The following is a 16,681-nucleotide window of genomic DNA, read 5'->3' on the forward strand; positions in this document are numbered from 1 at the left end:
TTATCCTTTTGCGAGCCCCACATCCGACGGGCAAAAACAATTGTATCGGACGCTAGCGCGGCGACCGGCCGAAACTTGGGCCGGCGCGCCGGCGCCTAGCACTCGCCTTAACTTAATTATTGGAAACGGGAGCCCTCTCGAGTTACTTATGCCTCTGGTGATTTGAGAGCTAATATTTTGTTTCTCCAAATACCAGTATGATGATTGCATTAAGGATTGTGATACGGCTGTTGAGAGGGGAAGGGAACTTCATGCTGACTGTGCTGACTTTAAGATAGTCTCAAGGGCACTTACAAGGAAAGCAACTGCTCTTGTCAAACTTGCCAAGTCTTCTAAAGACTACGATGTTGCCATTGAGACTTTCCAGAAGGCTCTAACTGAGCATCTACCCTGAAAAGACTAAATGATGCTGAACGAGCAAAGAAGGAGCTCGAGCAACAAGAGTATTGTGATCCATAAAAGGCTGATGAGGAGCGAGAGAAAGGTAAGCTGCGTGAATTATGTTAGACAATGTAAATGTGTACGTACGTGGTGATGTATAAACCACGTACGTGTGTAGTATGGGTTGCGTGTGTTGTACTCTAGGTAGTTTAGGTTGGTTAGGATTGATCTCTATTTTGTATAGATCTTAGCTTGAGGATCAATCCACCAACAACCTGAACTACCGACTTTGTACCGATGATCTATAAATAACACGCAACGCGTCCCTGCTAAGGCATACGCTTCAACCAATTTTACATGGTATTCAGAGCCTAACCTCTAAGCACATCCCAAACCCTAGCCATGGCCTCAAGCTCCACCGCCGCCGCCGCTGCACCAGCCCTCATTCCCATCGCCGAACGCCTCCATCGCTCCAACTTCCTGGTGTGGCGTGCCCAAGCCATTGCTGCCATCCGCGGCGCTCAGCTCGTCGCCTACATCAACCCCGACAGAGAAGATCCGGCGCCCAAGCTCATGGACAAGGAGGGCAAGCCAACAGATGCGCCCAATCCGGCGTACGAGATCGCCAGGGCACAGGATTCCCAGGTTTTGAGTTTTCTGTTCAATTCAGTCTCACCTCCTGTGATGATCCAGATCGCCCACTGCACCACGGCCTCGGCAGCATGGACTGCCATCACGGAGATGTTCATCTCCCAAACCCAAGCGCACGTGGTGAACACGAGGATCGCCCTGTCAAACACCAAGAAGGGCACCTCCACTATAGCCGAGTATATCGGCTGCATGAAGGCGCTCGGAGATGAGCTAGCTTCTGTTGCGAAGCCCCTCACCGACGATGACATGGTGTCATACATACTCGCCGGCCTCGACTTCGACTACATGGGCTTCGTCTCCTCCCTGTGTGCCAGGGCCGAGCCGATCAAGGTGAACGAGCTCTACTCCCTCCTCGTCGGCTTCGAGAACAGGCTCGCCATGTTCGATGGCGGGCATCAATCCTCTCACTCATCCGCCAACGCCGTCTCTCGTGGTGGTGGTCGTGGCGGACGAGGGGGTGGACATGGAGGTGGCCGCAGAGGTGGAGGCGGCGGCCGCGGGCAAGGCCGTGGAGGTCGCGGCCAAGGAGGAGGCCGCAACGATCTCCCTGAGGTCTTCTGTCAGATCTGCTCCAAGCCCAACCATGTTGCTATGGAGTGCTACCGCCGCTTCGACATCGCGTTCACCAAGGAGAAGAGCGCAGCGGCTGTCAACACCAACACCAGCTCCTACGGGGTCGACACCAACTGGTACGTCGACACAGGGGCCACAGATCACATCACTAGTGAGCTTGACAAGCTCACCATGAGGACGAAGACTCCAACCTTTTGATACTGCAATAGATAGAACAAGTCTGACAGTAGCAGCTTTAACAACTAGACTAAAAGTGTCCTCGTAGTCAATGCCATATCTTTGTTTAAAACCTTTTGGAACTAGCCTGGCTTTGTATCTATCTATTTCTCCGGTAGCCTTTCTTTTAACTCTATAAACCCATTTGCAATCAATAATATTTCTTTCCTTGGCCGGAGGAACTAGGTGCCAAGTTTTGTTTTTGATTAATGCACTATATTCCTCGTCCATTGCATTTTTCCATTGTTTACTTGCAAAGGCTTCATGTAGACTATGTGGTTCTTCTGTAGTAGTAAGACCAACAAACTTAGTTTTACCATACCTGACCGTACCATCTGTACGTACTTTGGGTTTTGCAATACCATGCTGAGAGCGCGTACGTCGATTTTGTTCGGGTGCGGCAACGGTTGACGCAGATGATCCCGCAGCTGGCGCAGAAAATCCCACCGGATCTGTCGCAGAGGAGCCAGGGGCACCCGATCCGAGACGGATCTCGACAGGATCAGCAGGCGCGCCCGATCCGAGGCGGATCTCGATAGAATCAGCAGCAGACGCGGCAGACCCAGAGATGCTGTCGAGGACCCGCCGTTCCCCTGCGTCAACGCGCGGTGCAGAGGCCGCCACCTGGCGGCTCGAAGGGGCCGTCGTACCGCCCTTGGACCCGCCTGATCCGGAGTGCGCTGTGGGGCTACTCCCAGCGGGCCCGCAGTCAGTGTCAGCGGGCGGAGGCGTGCGCGTGGGCCGGTCGCTGTCGCGCGTGGGAGAGCGCGTGGACCGATCGCTGTCCCCACCTGCAGGCGCGGCGGTCGAGAGATTTTGCTCGGGATCGCCGCCTGCAGAACTGTCGCTGCCAGCGCCTGGATCCTCCTCGTGTTCCGCGTCAGGCTGTTGCTGCATAAAATCATGACGCACAACAGGATTTCCTCCAAAGTTTATGGCAGGATTTGCATGAAAATTAACCGATGGATTAGCACTAATTTCATCCCCATGATCAAGAGGCTCATTGGTGACAGAATTTTTAGGAAGAAGAAGAACTTCAGACCTAAGGAGAGCACCGGCATTGGGGTTTAGTGAGGCAAAAGGAAACACGGTTTCATCAAACACGACGTCACGAGATATATAAACCCGTCTGACAGCTACATCCAAACACTTGAACCCTTTATGGAGATTGCTATAACCAAGAAAAACACAACGTTTGGAGCGGAATTCAAGCTTCTTAGAATTGAATGGGCGGAGATTAGGCCAACAAGCGCACCCAAAGGTGCGGAGAGCATGATAGTTTGGTTTTTCCTGGAACAATCGTTCGAGAGGTGTTTCAAGATTTATCACCTTACTGGGAGTTCTGTTGATAAGGTAGGTGGCAGCTATGAAAGCCTCAGCATGGCGTAAATTGGAAGATTTCAAGAGCAATCTCAACTTGGTAAGTTATGATTGAGGGGGAGTGTTAGACAATGTAAATGTGTACGTACGTGGTGATGTATAAACCACGTACGCGTGTAGTATGGGTTGCGTGGGCCGGTCACTGTCGTGCGTGGGAGAGCGCGTGGACTGGCTGTTGTCCCCACCTGCAGGCGCGGCGGTCGAGAGATTTTGCTCGGGATCGCCGCCTGCAGAACTGTCGCTGCCAGCGCCTGGATCCTCCTCGTGATATGGCATTGACTACGAGGACACTTTTAGTCCAGTTGTTAAAGCTGCTACTGTCAGACTTGTTCTATCTATTGCAGTATCAAAAGGTTGGAGTCTTCGTCAGTTGGATGTGCAGAATGCGTTTCTTCATGGCGTTCTAGAGGAAGAAGTGTATATGAGACAACCTCCTGGGTATGAGGTGAAAAACAAGCAACACTATGTATGTAAGCTTGATAAGTCCTTGTATGGGTTGAAACAAGCACCTAGAGCATGATATTCTAGGTTAAGTGAAAAACTTCAAAAGCTTGGCTTCAGACCATCGAAGGCCGACACGTCATTATTCTTTTATAGCAAAGGCAAGATCACCATCTTTATGCTTGTGTATGTCGATGACATTATTGTGGCTAGCTCTTCACAGGAGGGAACTACATCATTGTTGGAAGATCTCAGAAGGGATTTTGCCTTAAAAGATCTCGGTGACTTGCACTATTTCTTGGGAATAGAGGTGAAGAAGGTCAAGGATGGTATACTTCTAACTCAAGAAAAATATGTATCAGATGTACTAAAACGTGCTGGTATGATGAATTGCAAAGTGTCAAATATGCCTCTGTCCACATCCGAAAAGCTCTCTAAGGAAAATGGTGAAATCTTGGGAGCTCATGATTCTACAAATTACAGAAGTGTGGTAGGTGCATTGCAGTACTTGACTTTGACAAGGCCTGATATGTCCTTCTCTGTCAATAAAGTATGTCAATTCTTGCACTCTCCTACCCTTGAACATTGGACTGCAGTAAAAAGAATTCTTAGATATCTCAGAGGAACCATGAGTACTGGACTGAAATTTTCCAAGTCAAGTTCTACATTGGTAAGTGCCTTTTCAGATGCAGATTGGGCAGGATGTCCAGATGACAGAAGGTCCACAGGTGGCTTTGCTGTTTTCTTTGGACCCAACTTGATATCTTGGAGTGCACGCAAACAAGCAACAGTATCAAGGTCTAGTACTGAGGCAGAATACAAGGCGTTAGCAAATGCCACAGCTGAAATTATATGGGTTCAAACTCTGCTAAAAGAGTTAGGTGTGACACATTCACCAGTTGCATGTCTTTGGCGTGATAATATTGGTGCCACTTACCTTTCAGCAAACCCAGTATTTCATGCAAGGACGAAACATATTGAAGTGGATTATCACTTTGTGAGAGAAAGAGTAGCCAAGAAGTTACTGGACATCCGTTTTATTCCCACCAATGATCAAGTTGCAGATGGCTTCACCAAAGCCCTATCATGGCGTAAATTGGAAGATTTCAAGAGCAATCTCAACTTGGTAAGTTATGATTGAGGGGGAGTGTTAGACAATGTAAATGTGTACGTACGTGGTGATGTATAAACCACGTACGCGTGTAGTATGGGTTGCGTGTGTTGTACTCTAGGTAGTTTAGGTTGGTTAGGATTGATCTCTATCTTGTATAGATCTTAGCTTGAGGATCAATCCACCAACAACCTGAACTACCGACCTTGTACCGATGATCTATAAATAACACGCAACGCGTCCCTGCTAAGGCATACGCTTCAACCAATTTTACAAATTATACTGTTAACACTGCTTTTCTACCCCTAATAGTCTAGGGCAGTTAATGATGAGGTTCTCTGTTTAATGAGTTCCATAAGTAGCAAAAATACCCAGAAGCAGTGAAGCATTGCACTGAAGCGCTCAGGAGAAACGTGAAGGATCCGAAGTTAATGATGAAGGCAGTTCTCTGTATAATGTTGCAATTTTTGTTGATAGCTTACCAAGATGACCACTTGGTAGTTCTCTGTATATTGTGCGATCTCCCTACTCCCTCGATGGGGAGAGTCTTCGTATATATTGACTATCGGCCGGAGCCTGCCTTGGCATACAAGAAGGTACAAGAGTTTGAGGAGGATACGGAGAGAAGGTTGGTTGGGATTACATATTTCTCTAACACTGACCTCCTAATCATCTGACCGCTTTAGACCTTGTACAATGGATGGTGCTTAGGGGTGGTGCTTAGAGAAACAAACCAGACTTTTCTTAAGCACCGGTGCTTATTTGTACAGGATAGACGCTTGCACCGGTGCTTCAGAAAAATCCGGTTTATTTTTTTAAGCATCTCTCTGAGCACCTCCCATTGTACAAGGCCTTAGTTCTCTATGCCGGACGCGTCGTCGCGGAAGCTAGCTTAGGCAGGTGCTGTGGAATTTTAGAACGAGATGAAAGAATTGGCCATTTCGTACTTCATCTTCTCCAGGTTGGGCGAGATGGCGAACTTGATCATGGGCGCCGGCCCACAGGCGAGCGCGAGGGTGTCGTCGCCCCCCTCCGGCACGTGCGCACGTAGAATGTCCTCCCTCACGTGTCCGATGCTAAACATCCAGCCTTCCTCCGGTCGCTTCACCTGGTCGATCACATACCACACCTTGAGCCTGTCTGGGTGCTCCGCCGCCCACCGGTCCAGCTCATCACGCAGCAGGATGTCGTCCTCCGTCCGGTTTGCGTACACGAGGTGCATCTCCGTCTCGTCCCCTGGCTGGTCGCGGAGCACGGCCTGGATCACCTGGTACATGGGCGTGATACCACTCCCTCCACAAATTATCGCCAGGCGCCGCGCACGCCGTGGCTTGCCGCCGATCATGAAGGTGCCACGGCCGGTGTACTCCACGTGGCCCAGAGGTCCCTTGACGTCGATGTGGGAGCTGCCTACCTGAAGCGATTCCAGGTATTGTGTCATGACCCCACCGTCGGGGAACTTGGGGTGCTCGTTCTTGAAGTACACCTTGACGAGGAGCTCGAACTGGCCGACCTCATCGACCATGCTCGTCGGCGTGTACGGACGCATGCACAACTTCCCCTCGATGTTGGCGCACACGAATATGTGCTTGCCGACCGGTAGGCCGAGCACCTGGTCGGGGGAGGGTAGCGCAAAGCGGAACAGGCGGACGTCACGGGAGAGCTCCTTCTTGTCGACGAGGCGGCAACGGATCTTCTCACGCGGGCTTGATAGCGCGATGGGTGCGGCGGCGGCCTTGGTAGCCTCGCGGATGGGCGCAAGAGAGGAGCCGCCATGGACGGAGTTGTCAGAGGCATAGCCGGCGCCAGTGGTGATGAGTTGGCCGATGCGGTGCGCGTCGAGAAGCGCCTTTGCCTTGTCGGAGTGGATGGCGTCGAACTCCTCGGTGCAGTCCGTGCCGGCATTGATGAGGATGCTGTCGGCGCCGCCTGGGTGGTCCTTGAGGAAGGCGGTGCAGTCGTAGACGTGTCCGTGGACGACGATCCATGCCGAGTCCTTGGACCCGTGCTTGCGCACCTCGGACATGGTGAACTGCTTGTCATCGGTGGTGTGAATGAAGGGCGTGGACGTGCTACGCTTGAGTCCCGGGGCGGCGGTCTCCATGTGCTTCTGCCGCGCCATCCACCCGCCCGTCTGGTTGGCTGGCTGCGTGGGGTGCTCGAACACCAGACCGATCTCCCTCTTGTGTGGCCGGCACACGTTCACCTTCACCTTGAACCAGCAGTTGTTCATCATCCCCTGCAATCATGTCATGTGTAGAAACACATTAGGATTAATAAAGTCACACTCGAATCAATCGCATTTGCAAAGGTCACGATGCCATGGATGGGCACATGTGAGTGCAGGCTACGCACCATGAGGTTCCATATGAGCTTCTCGGGCTGGGTGTTCTGCGCCTGGTCCCAGGCGCGCACCGCCACCTCCTTGGCCCCGAGGAGATCCAGGACCTCGACCTCGACGGACCAGAAGCACCAACACCAGTACCTGCCATACTTGTTGGGCTTCTCCGGTATGTCAAGCGTGCATAACGTCCAAGTCTCGCCGCCATCCAGCGTCACCTCCACTCGTATGATCTTCTTAATTGCCACCACCTTCACAACGCAACAACAAGAAAAAGAGTCGTGAGAAATCAGGTTAATTGCACTCACAAGAATAACTACTATTAATCTAATGACTACAATGATTTTGATGATATGAAAACACACATGCTGCGATAACAAGCAGTGGGACCACTATTTTATGTACTCCCTCTGTAAACTAATATAAAAGCATATAGATCACTACTTTAGTTATCTAAACGCTCTTATATTTCTTTACGAAGGGAGTATGTACGATATCCTATGACAACTCAATATGAAGAAAGAATTTCAAGAAGACAATCAATGTCACTAACTGGTATGCAAGTATTGTGATTATCTACTCTTCAACAATCTGTTAATATCATCTATCTCTAACTTTACCCAAGTTTATGGAGAAATATCAATATATAAGATGTCCAATCAGTGTCATTAGGTTCATTATTAAAATTATTTTCACATTTTTTATTTACTATTGTGATGTTAATAACTTGCATTCTTTTCTATAAACTTAGTCAAACGTAAAGACATGTGACTTCAGAAAAACAATACATCTTATATTTGCTTGCTTGGTCTTTTTGGCTGGCCTAGCATATATAGTCTTATTTGGAAACTTGATTCCCTTCCTCTTTCACGGCCAGCCGGCGTACGGATGATAATTAGGCATGGACGACTCACCGGCGTAGGCATATCCTTTCATGGTGTAGGCGCGCTGCGTGGTGAAGGCGTTGATGGGAAGGATCTCGTCGTGCCCGGGCGTGGTGATCACCGAGTTTGTGTTGAGCTCGTTGATGATGTACTCCGGCTTGTACCACCACGCCTGTGAGTCGGCGAGCTCGGCGTCGACGTGGGACGGCAGGACGCGGTTGTCCTTGAAATGGTAGTAGTTGTCGGACTCGGCGGCGGTGACGACGATGCGCGTGAGCCACTTGACCATGCGGCCGCCGATGCAGCCCGGGATGATGACGCGCACCGGGAAGCCGTGGTCCGGCAGCAGCGGCTCGCCGTTCTGCGCGTAGGCGAGCATGATGTCCCGCGACGGGTCCAGCGCCCACTCGCGCGTCACGCTGGTGCCGTACTTGGCGCCGCCGCCGCCGCCGGGGAGGTCCTCGGCGCCCACGAAGCAGACGTGGAGCGCGCGACCCTGCCTGAGGCCCATGATGCCGCACCGGCGCAGGACGTCGCGGAGGCGCGCGCCGCGCCACACGGAGGTGGACACGCCCGCGGCGCCCCAGTTGAACCCGGCCGTCTGCCGCACCATGTTCTGCTCCTTGCGGCGGTTCCCCGCGCAGACGAGCGTCACGGGGAGCTCCGCGGCGGGAAAGTCGCGGACCAGCTTGTCCATGGTGAACCGTGCGGGCAATCTGACGAGGCCGGAGACCTCGACGGTCCAGTCGGACCAGTCGCCGCGGGGCACGGCGCCGTGGTTGCGCACGTAGTGCAGCGGCGCCGGGGTGATGAAGCCGTGGTGCATGAGGCGCGCCAGCGGCGGCTCGCAGTTGAAGGGGTGCTTGCCGGTGAGGCGGATGAGCGACGGGTTTCGCTCCATCCACGCGTCCGCCGTGCCCTCGTCGCGCGCGTCGCGCACCGGCGGCTCCACCTCCAGCTGCAGCTGCGAGCCGTACAGCTCCCTCCAGTCCTCGTGCTCCTCATCCTCCTCGCCGTCCGACGCCACTTGAGGCGGTGATATAAGCGGGGACTCCGCGATGCCGTTGGTGCCACTGTCGACCGGCACAGAAACCGGCTCGAGCTCCACGGAAGCGGCCATGCTTGTGGGACAAAGCTTTGTGTTCTATGGTGGCGCTCTGGTACGTTGCGGCAGTGTAGGAAGCACTAGTTTGTGGTGGGATTTCTGTCGGAACAACAAGCGGTGCAAGCCTATATATACACACGCAACGCTTGAAAAAATGGTTAGAAAATTAGAACCCTGATTTCCCATTTTACCCCTAATATTCCGCCTTTAAAAGTGCAAACTCACACTTGGTCATCTTAGCATACAACTGATGTTGATGCTCCTTTGGTGTTTTACTGTCAAGAAGTATATAACCAAACCAACGCAAATCTTCTGGGCTTGCACAAATCATTCATGAGTGCCTGAAACGTTGCAGGAGCATTTGTAGGCCCGCGTCACATTGAATTCATAGTTACAGGGTTCTGATGAAGTTTTGGGTTTGTCTTCCTCTCTCATCCTGATCTAAGGATAGCCAAATCTTAAGTCAAAGTCCTTCCTTTCTCAAAAAAAAAAGGAGTCCATCTCATGTACCTTTAATGCTCTAGATGATAGATTATCACTCAAAACAGACCCTCTCAAGACTAAGGGCCTGTTCTGATCTCCTCCACTTCTCTAAAACTTCTCTGATTCAGCTTCTGAACTTGGCTTCTCACTTCACCTGGCGCTTGGAATTCGTTCGGCAGCAAAAGAGCTTCTCGAGCGCTCGCAAGTCGCTCCAGCAGGGTTTCAGCCCAGCTAGTGGGCCTGCAGGCCTGCTCGTCCCAGCTCAGGCTGGCTGGGAACAGCCCATTGCGGGGCAAAGTGCAGCCCGCAGGCGTACATAGAGATAGAGAAAGGATGGCTGGGCTGATTTCTATCCTTTTTTTTTCAAGGAGCAATTTCCTGCGATTTTGTGGCTGTACAGAGAGCTTTTTTTATAACTGTAGTGTTCAAAATATAACACAAATGTATTTCTATCCTTATCCATTTTTAGAGGAGCAATTTCCTGAGATTTTGTGGTTGTACAGATAGCGTACAGAGAGATATCCAGGCAGCTATTTTTAGAACTGTAGTGTTCAAAGTACAGCACAAAAGTATTTTTCATAAGATCACAAATATTCCCAGTTAAGACAAGTTAAAATAAAGATGAATGACTCGTTTTGTCATGTGTCATACAACAAAAGCTTCAAGAACATACTGTGTCAATTTGCATATAAAGTTTGCAAATCAAAATGGTCACACATCTAAAGACATGAACATGCATGATACTTCACCAACTTAGAGCAATGGCGGTAGCTAGTTCGTGTCTAAACAAATCCATGTTAGGACCACTTTCCGCCGGTGTTGAAACATCCGATGCATTTGGAGGAATGACATACTTCTTGTATCTCTCTGGAATAGTTGGAACATAATCCGGATCCCTCTCACACTGAAGAAAATGAAGATCCTCTTTGTCATGGAGACGGACGTAGTTGTGTAGTGTCATGGTAGCCGCAATAATCATTTTTTGTGTGCTAATCGAGTAGTTTGGCATCTTGAGCAAGATTTGCCATTTCATCTTCCACACACCAAAGGTTCTCTCTATGGTATTGCGCTTGGAGGAGTGGATCCGGTTGAACTTCTCTACAGGAGTAGTTGGAGGTGCACCTCTTTGGAAGTCGGGGACGTGATAGCGTTCTCCTTTGTACGGTGCTAGATAGCCATCCCGATTAGGATAACCGGCATCTACAAGGTAATACTTGCCTACACAAAGTAACAACAAACATGATTGTGAGTTCGAGGATATGTTACATAAGTTGCAATAACAAGAAATACTAACCCTTCGGAGGATGTGGGAATGTGGCCTTGTCATTTTCAATTGCATGGAATAGCACAGTTTGCCTCATCTTGCTTCATGAAAGACTGAAATGAAGAGTGAGAAGCCTCGGCAATGTCACCAATTCTTGTAACTTGGTCACACATCACTTGTGCGGTCTTTGGTTTCTTTGTTCTTCTCCGGAATGATGATCCCAAGCCTCACTTTAGATGAAGTAGGTGTTGCTTGAGATGCTTCTTCTCCGGTATCATCCAAATCAAGATCTTCGATGTCATCAACATTGATGGCGGCTTTCACCGCCGCACTAGAGGGGGGAGGTTTGCCAGAAGAGGGATTCCAATGGTCAGTACCATCACTTGTGATATCTCCAAATATAACCCGCAAGTTTTCCTCATTAGCAAGTCCTTTCTTCTTGAACTTGCCACAACCTTTAATGTCCTGTGATAAAACAAAGAAAACACATTATTAGTAAATAAAATGGTACAGAGGAATTAAGATATGCGATACATCAGCAAGAGAACTCACAATTTTAGCTTTTTTCCACCACTCATCATCTTGTGACACGGTGTTGTTCACATAGTCCCATCCGGCTCCGGTCTCCCGGAACTTGAGTTTCTTGAATAGGCTGAAATCACCTTTAAGCTTGTCCCATTTATTTTTCAATTGCGTATATGTGTAGTCCAGCGCAGTTCTCATCTTAAATTGCTTTCCACACTCATCAAACGCATTTGGTGTCAGATAATTGCCTGGCCTATTTCCGGCTTTCACTTGCTCAGCAAACAACTCGGAGATAATCCGAGTGTTTTCAACACTCCATTCAGCAGCCATTCAGCAGCTCACTTCACATATAAAGGAGTAAACTTATAAAAAAATGCGCATTCAGCAGCAACCTACTACACACATGGCAGAATTGTTCACATATAGCACTACAGAGCCACCAAAATTTTTGCACACATATATGTTGCTTTCACACATATAGCACATTCAGTAGGAATAAAAATTGCACAATTATCAGCAACCTAGTGCACACATACACTGCTTTCACACATATAGCACTACACAGCCAACAAAACATTTACATATTCTGCAGCCATAGCACCCAATTTGCATCAACAGTACACCTATAGGACCCAATAATGCTATACTACCATGCAGAACATAGGGAAGAAGGCAAGGGAGCTCATGTTGAGGTTTGGGGGAGGGGCTCGGTCGCCGGGATGCTGCTCCTGCTCGGGAGGGCGTCTCGGCCGTCAATGGCGTGGGGGTGCGCTGCTCCTTCCCATGGGGTCGCTGCTCCTCCCTTACGGCGGGAACGGCGGCGGCGAGTAAGGGAATCGGAGGGACAAGGCCTGGGAAGGCCGGATCTGTACGCGGAAGAGCAGTTCCGGCCGGTGACGGGGGAGGGGGGGCGGCGGCGGCGGTGAGGGTTTCGTGAGGAACAGAACGAGAGAGAGAGAGAGAGGAAGAGATATGGTGCGCTGTGGGATGGGTACACCTGTTCGAGCGAGGAAGAGAAGGCTGAAACGTTTTCTTGGCGGTGGCATTCTCCTCGTAAATAAGTGGAACTTCTGTTTCGAGAAAACGTGGAGCTGGGAAAAGCTCGCTCCACCAAATTGCACTATGGCCCAGTAACGCTTCGTGAATCTAGCTTCTCTCCGGAAAACCGTTCGGGCCAGATTCACTCCGAGAATTTCGGAAGCTTGAAGCTGGATAGATTCAGAACGGGCCCTAAATTTCATCTAAGAATGTCAACTCTCGATAAAAATAGAGGTAGGCTCCTCACCCCACATTATTGGTGTGGTGGCAGGCACGAGCCCGATCCCCCTCACCTCGGCTGCACAAGCCGGCCGGACCGGCCCCAAACCCTACCCACAACCCGCCTCCATTCAGTTTTCCAAGATAGAGTCGCCGCAACTGCGAATTGTGCAGCCACCGCCGCTTACGAGCTTCACTGATGATATCTGCGAGCTCCACCGTCAGTATTCGTGAAGGAGACCATGCCGTTAGCTCAACCCGCACCGTCGCCTGTGAGCTCATCGTCGTCTACCCGTGAAGGAGCTCCCCATTGCCGTTGAAGTACCACATCACTTGGTATGCACAACTCTCGGCGAAGCGGTGATGCGTGGCCCACGTGGCTACCGGCGAAGACTCGAGGTAGGAGGAGGAGATGGCGGTGGAGGAGGAGTGAATAGAGGTCACTGCCACGGGGGAGGAGGGAGGGGGTGTGAAGGTGGACGAGGGTGATGTCGTCTGCCTCCTCTCGTTGGACGAGGTGGAGGCACAATACAACACCGCATAAGCCGAGGTGGAGCACCTAGCAGCAGAGACGCAACTCGAGGTTGAGCAGGCCGCTGCCACCATGGCCGAGCTCCTCGCCAACCCACAGCTTGTCGCAGAGAACAAGGCCATCCTAGATTTCATCGAGGACGAGAGGTGGCTTGTAACTTCCGTGAGATCATCCGCCGCGATACAAAGCATGAGGAGTTGTTTGATGAGCTCGATGTCGAAGCCAAAGATAAGGACAATGATGGTATGCCCTAGATTCGGCACGTCACCAACGACCATGAGCACGGCGTCTCCGGCGCGAGGGTGATCGAACTCTCCTCCGACGAGGAGGAGTAGATCACCTTCTTCTAGTCCTTGTAGCTCGTTTTATCTCGATGTAGTGGTAAAGATGTTTAATTATGCTGGTTTTAGTGCTTAGTTATGCTATGTTATGGTAAATGTGGTAGTATTTATAATTATGCAATCAATATAGTCTAAATTTGTGGTTGAGATAAATTATGTGTGCAGTTATTTTTAGGGGATTAAGTTTTTTTTTTGGTGTGTCAAAGGTTTAATGACTTATATATTGGAGATTAAAGGATAGGAAGAATTTAGAGGAGCAAAGGATGGGGAAAATGGTCTTATTCCAGCGCATGATGAATCTATGAGTTGGTACCTCTTATAGGATCCCTAGGAGGCACCATATCCTAAATGTCCAAAACGTATCCCTTAGAGCACCAAGCTAGAGGAAGGCGGCAGCGGCGGCCCGAATTGGCGGCGGGATAGGCCCAAGTCATGTCAAAATAGGTGCACAGTGAGGGTGGTCTAGGGTTCGGGGCTGCGGTGCCATGTTTTCTAGTCGGAGCTGGGCCAATCGGCTGGTTGGCACGCCATGAAAGCGGGAGGGGAGCAGCCTCCCTACTTTTCCTGAGAAGTTAGGCTAGAGAGCAAACTTTGAAGGAATACAAACATATATTTTTGAGGGACTAAACATTTGAGGAATCTACTAGATAGCACTTAATCAATAAAAAATCCTCACTCAAATATAACTTTCAAGGAATCTGCTAGAGATGCGTTAGTTGAAGCAACAAGGCACGTCTGTCCAGATTTCTAAAATAGCAAACTCTGATACGAACTGTTCCTGCAAAACATCCAAATCAGTGACGATAGATGCCAGCTAATTAGCTGCTTGAATGTGTCCCGTTTGAAACGTTCGCCGATCTGACTTCTATTTGTACCATCCGTGCAGTTCGTAGTTTTCACTTGTTCTGAAACATTTCTCTCCCGCTAGTATGATGGTATGGTAAAGTAGGAATACGAAACTAGGAGTACATTCGATGAATGTGACAATTCCATTATAAAACTCTTGCAAAAATAAAAGAAACAAGTCAACTTCTATGCGTAGATAAGATCCTGGGTGCCATGAGGGAGAGGTAATCCGAACGAACGATCGTTCCTCCAGCCATGTAGAAAAAAAAGTTTTCGGCCCCTTAAAGAGAGATAATCCCAGCGGATGCTTCAGAATTGCGATAGCAAAACACATGAATTTCCCATGGTATTGAATAAATAATTGCATGCTCTAAAGAGTATAAAATTTGCCATATGTTGTATGTAGAAATTCTCAGAAAATTCCAATGCTACATGAGAATAACTGCCATTCGTTTTCAATGATTGTCGTGATGCAAACATGAAGAATTGCCAGCCTAAAGAAAGAAAATGACGATAATTATCATGCTGAGGACATGCCATGTTGCTGAAGAAAATTGACATGTTACATCAACGTAAAATGGTGAAAACTGTCGTATGCCAACAACATAGTTTCCATCCCAAAATGTGTTCATTCAGATCGTCATCCTGAGCTAACCGTGTACCTTGGCCGGTTCTTAGTTCGTCTGGAAGGCGTGTGGGTGCGAACGCTTTAGGTTTCGTATGCGGGACCGAGCGCCTCTGACGGTGTGTGCTCGGAACCCCAACAAAACTCAGTTCTACTAGCATAAGGAATAATTATTTAGTCCCAAATTACAGAGATGACGTCAGGACATGTATCAGTCGCTGTCCGTATTTGTCGTACATAGAAGTCAAGGTTTTGGGAGATGGATATATGTATTCTTGAGCCAATTGCATTATTTTGGTAGGTGAAGATGCATCATTCTGTGTGTTGAACCTGTGGGGTGCATATAATAAACGAGATCTCCGTTGTCAGTTCACCGGAAAGGAGTCTTGAAAGGGCAGCAGCGAACCTGTGGGTGCATATAATAAACTAGAGCTACTGCTGCATCCAAGCAGCCGCATCCGTCCGTGCAAAAGTCACACGTTCGAAGGTCATGGTACATTCATTCATTCACAAGAGTTGGATTCTGTTTCAAGTGCCACGATGGCCCTACCATATAGTATTTTGACCATCGCAGTGTAGTACTTTCTTTTTGGACAGTTGACCCTGCCATTGTACGGCATCACGTACGGCCACTAGGCAAAAGTTTTGAGATAGGATAAACTACTAGTACTAATTAACTAGTGGACACTATTTGTAAGCGAGTTAGCGTATACTCCCTCCGTATCAAAATATAAGACGTTTTTAGGCTAGTTTGGTCTAAAAAACGTCTTATATTTTGCTACAGAGGTAGTAATTACTAGCTGTTTTTTAAGGACTCAGATCTATTATAAAAGTTCACCAGAAATACAAAGCGCCCCTAGCATAATAAAAATCACATCAAGGTTCCTGAACAACCAAACGCTTATTGCCACTAGAACGATCACATCACTGTTACCGCTCTCATACCAAAGCGGGTCTAACTCTGTCGATAACAGCTGAAAAGTCTTCGTGCATGTGCCCCTAAGGGCCTACATCGTGGAGTCACAATTGTCGCAGTTGATCTCTTGAATCGATATGAAGAACCTGACACCAAATCTCGCCGTAGCATATGCACGATGAAAAACTCCTATCCACCCCGCCCCGAGAAGATGTCAAGAATGTACGTGGAGCTCCATCTAATCCGTCCCGAGGGACAAACTTCAGAAGGATCAGATCCCGAAAGACTGACATGAAGAAGAATGGCGCCATAGATCCGAACACCGCCCCTACGAAGGACTAAAAACCCTAACATGTTTACTAGCCGGAGCTGAAGCATCAAGATTTCCTTTCTCGCCACCCATCGCTGGAACGACTGTCCGAAGAGAGGTGAATCGACGGACTCGTCGGTAGAGATCAAAGGAAGAAAGGTTGTACCCGTGAGACGAAAAAGAAAGACATGCATCGTTTTAATTACTAGTGGTTTTGTCATCAGAACTCGGCCAGATAATTAGCTATCATACACGGTCAGCATTTTTTTACTTTTTAGGTTAATATTGCCCCTTTATTCAAACTTCAAACCTTGGAATATCATCCAAAATTACATCTAAAACAAAATCCGGGGAAACCCCCAACCAAACCTTACAAAGCTCATCATCAACCCACACTGTAGCTAATTTATGTGCCGCAATATTAGCGGAGCGGCGAACCGAAGAAACTTTAAACCCAGCAAGCAAACGATCGAAGCATCATCTTTATTTCCTGCACCCA

The 16,681-nt window shown here is 49.1% G+C and overlaps 1 pseudogene; it reads right to left on the reverse strand.

Annotated features, from left to right (window-relative positions):
* Positions 1–5,666: 5,666 nt before the first annotated feature.
* Positions 5,667–9,098, reverse strand: LOC119284085 (annotated as a pseudogene).
* Positions 9,099–16,681: the final 7,583 nt, after the last annotated feature.

Source organism: Triticum dicoccoides, chromosome 4A (assembly GCF_002162155.2).
Source record: "Triticum dicoccoides isolate Atlit2015 ecotype Zavitan chromosome 4A, WEW_v2.0, whole genome shotgun sequence".
Taxonomy (NCBI): domain Eukaryota; kingdom Viridiplantae; phylum Streptophyta; class Magnoliopsida; order Poales; family Poaceae; genus Triticum; species Triticum dicoccoides.